Below are 4,312 nucleotides of genomic sequence, written 5' to 3' on the forward strand. Positions count from 1 at the left end.
CTTTCGGGCAAGACCGACATCTCTGGACCATCTATAAAAACTATAAAAGTGCTCAAGGCTAAAAGTTCAAGTTATGATTACGCAGAGGACGGCATGGCTCATATGGATAAAGCTTCGGTTTTGAAGATTACGCGGTCAGAAATCTGGGTTCGAATCCCGGTATCGTCGAAATTATAAATAATTTTTCGTAGCTCCATCAACCGTGTAGTCGCTTTTCCACGACAAACAAACGACAACAAACTTGCCGACATTACGTCCATAGCAATAGTGTCACTTCGAATATATATTCTATGTGAAACCATCAAAACGGCCCAGGCCATAATATTAGTTCCACATCAGTGTATTAGAGTGGACAAACCTATACACCCTTAGAAGACACAGTTAGGCAAACTAATACAAAAGCTGTTGAGGCTACGTGATTTCTTATCGTTTGATATATAAATTACCACCCTAAGTTAAAGAGTGGATGCCGCCCACCATCAGTAGACCCGGGTGGGCAACTAATATAAAAGCTGTTGAGCCCATGTGATTTCCTATTGTCTGATATATAATTCACCATCCTATCTTAAAGAGTGGGCACCGCCCACCCTCAGGATACGCGGGTGGGAAAACCAATACAAAAGCTGTTGAGGCCAATTGATTGCCTATCGTCAGATAGACGGAAAGTATCAAAGGTGAAATATGTAAGCAAAACACGACAAACATAATTCTTTTAAATTATTGAAATTTGTGGAAATATGATTTAAAGAAATTCTTCAACTGGGATTCAAATGTGTTTATTTAAGGTAATTTCTATCAAACATTTGGGTAGTTAAGGCACCAAAAGTCATGTAAATTCGGAAATTCATTAAAAAATACCCATTAATGCAATTTTTCAGAGCAGAAATTAATAGAATATGTCATTCTCGAACTTCATATTATCTCGGTGACTACTTTGGTATTTTCTTAGAGCTGATTTTTAACATGGATTATTAACAACTGCATGAATAATATTATTGCAAGAATGTATTTATGAACTAAGATTATGGCAAGAAAGAGATTCTGTCCCCATGGTCGCATACTTTGCAGCTTAAGGGCCTGTTGGAAAAGCCCTAGCCAAAGTGCTAGACCATTGGATTTGCCAGGTGCGATTCAAGCAAAGCAGACTTTTGCAAAAGGCCCTAAGTTAAGTCTTAATTAAGTTTTTCGCCTTGAAGGCCTATCGGCCGAAGTACCGCATATTTTTATTCAATAAAGCTTAGTTTTCTCCCCCACTTCTTGGTCTCTTTACTTCTTCGCGTTTTTACTCCCAAGTTTGAATGCTTTGGATTTTTTGGTCTCACTCTTTCACGTTGACGCGAGCGTAGACGATTTCAATCTTTTACTTTTATTGTTCTATCGAATGAGACCAACTTATTTTTTTTGGTCACTCTCCCTTTAAGGGGGTTGGTCGGAGGGGACGGATAATAACGGCACTGCGTGCGCGTCAAAGAGTTCTATTGAATGAGGCCTACTTTTTTTCGGTCAGTCTCCCTTTAATAAGAAAGTGCCACACTTATTTATTACATCTGACCATACACGGTTTCGATAAGAAAGTGAAACACTTATTTATTACATCTGACCACACACGGTTTCGATAAGAAAGTGCCACACATGAATAAAGATTCCGTCGCTCGGGATACTTTTTCTCAGCGTGCCGTGAGCGCTTTCTACTGAACAAACTATCCCGTCGCTCACCGTGAAAACGATCTTTGCCCCGCTGGTTCTTAAAAATGAACAAACATTCAGTCACTCGGGATACTTTTTCTCAGCACGCGGTGAGCGCTTTCTACTGAACAAACTATCCCGTGGCTCACCGTGAAAACGATCCTGGACCCAACGATTCTTAAAAATTAACAAACATTCAGTCGCTCGGGATACATTTTCTCAGCGCGCCGTGAGCGCTTTCTACTAAACAAACTCTCCCGTCGCTCACCGTGAAAACGATCTTTGCCACACCGGTTCTTAAAAATGAACAAACGTTCAGTCGCTCGGTATACTTTTTCTCAGCGCGCCGTGAGCGCTTTCTACTGAACAAACTATCCCGTCGTTCACCGTTAAAACGATCCTGGACCCAACGATTCTTAGAAATGAAAAAACATTCAGTCGCTCGGTATACATTTTCTCAGCGCACCGTGAGCGCTTTCTACTAAACAAAGTCTCCCGTCACTCACCGTTAAAACCATCCTGAAACCAACGATTCTTAAAAATGAACAAACATTCCAACGCTCAGGATACTTTTTCTCAGCACGCCGTGAGCGGTTTCTACTGAACAAACTCTCCCGTCACTCACCGTGAAAACGATCTTTGCCCCAACTGTTTTTAAAAATGAACAAACATTCCGTCGCGCGGGATACTTTTTCTCAGCGCGCCGTGAGTGCTTTCTACTGAACAAACTATCCCGTCGCTCACCGTTAAAACGATCCTGGACCCAACGATTCTTAAAAATGAACAAACATTCAGTTGCTCGGGATACATATTCTAAGCGTGCCGTGAGCGCTTTCTACTAAACAAACTCTCCCGTCGCTCACCGTGAAAACGATCTTTGCCACACCGGTTCTTAAAAATGAACAAACGTTCAGTCGCTCGGTATACTTTTTCTCAGCGCGCCGTGAGCGCTTTCTACTGAACAAACTATCCCGTCGCTCACCGTGAAAACGATCCTGGACCCAACGATTCTTAAAAATGAACAAACATTCAGTTGCTCGGGATACATATTCTAAGCGTGCCGTGAGCGCTTTCTACTAAACAAACTCTCCCGTCGCTCACCGTGAAAACGATCTTTGCCACACCGGTTCTTAAAAATGAACAAACGTTCAGTCGCTCGGTATACTTTTTCTCAGCGCGCCGTGAGCGCTTTCTACTGAACAAACTATCCCGTCGTTCACCGTTAAAACGATCCTGGACCCAACGATTCTTAGAAATGAAAAAACATTCAGTCGCTCGGTATACATTTTCTCAGCGCACCGTGAGCGCTTTCTACTAAACAAAGTCTCCCGTCACTCACCGTTAAAACCATCCTGAAACCAACGATTCTTAAAAATGAACAAACATTCCAACGCTCAGGATACTTTTTCTCAGCACGCCGTGAGCGGTTTCTACTGAACAAACTCTCCCGTCACTCACCGTGAAAACGATCTTTGCCCCAACTGTTTTTAAAAATGAACAAACATTCCGTCGCGCGGGATACTTTTTCTCAGCGCGCCGTGAGTGCTTTCTACTGAACAAACTATCCCGTCGCTCACCGTTAAAACGATCCTGGACCCAACGATTTTTAAAAATGAACAAACATTCCGTCGCTCAGGATACTTTTTCTCAGCACGCCGTGAGCGGTTTCTACTGAACAAACTCTCCCGTCACTCACCGTGAAAACGATCTTTGCCCCAACTGTTTTTAAAAATGAACAAACATTCCGTCGCGCGGGATACTTTTTCTCAGCGCGCCGTGAGTGCTTTCTACTGAACAAACTATCCCGTCGCTCACCGTTAAAACGATCCTGGACCCAACGATTTTTAAAAATGAACAAACATTCAGTCGCTCGGTATACATTTTCTCAGCACGCCGTGAGTGGTTTCTACTGAACAAACTCTCCCGTCACTCACCGTGAAAACGATCTTTGCCCCAACGGTTCTTAAAAATGAACAAACATTCCGTCGCGCGGGATACTCTTTCTCAGCGCGCCGTGAGTGCTTTCTACTGAACAAACTCTCCCGTCGCTCACCGTGAAAACGATCCTGGACCCAACGATTCTTAAAAATGAACAAACATTCAGTCGCTCGGTATACATTTTCTCAGCGCGCCGTGAGCGCTTTCTATTAAACAAACTCTCCCGTTGCTCACCGTGAAAACGATCCTGGACCCAACGACTCTTAAAAATTAACAAACATTCAGTCGCTCGGGATACTTTTTCTCAGCGCGCCGTGAGTGCTTTCTACTGAACAAACTATCCCATCGCTCACCGTTAAAACGATCCTGGACCCAACGATTCTTAGAAATGAAAAAACATTCAGTCGCTCGGTATACATTTTCTCAGCGCACCGTGAGCGCTTTCTACTAAACAAAGTCTCCCGTCACTCACCGTTAAAACCATCCTGAAACCAACGATTCTTAAAAATGAACAAACATTCCAACGCTCAGGATACTTTTTCTCAGCACGCCGTGAGCGGTTTCTACTGAACAAACTCTCCCGTCACTCACCGTGAAAACGATCTTTGCCCCAACTGTTTTTAAAAATGAACAAACATTCCGTCGCGCGGGATACTTTTTCTCAGCGCGCCGTGAGTGCTTTCTACTG

This window comes from Leiobunum rupestre, chromosome 7 (genome assembly GCF_980474605.1).
Source record: "Leiobunum rupestre chromosome 7, qqLeiRupe1.1.hap1, whole genome shotgun sequence".
NCBI lineage: Eukaryota > Metazoa > Arthropoda > Arachnida > Opiliones > Sclerosomatidae > Leiobunum > Leiobunum rupestre.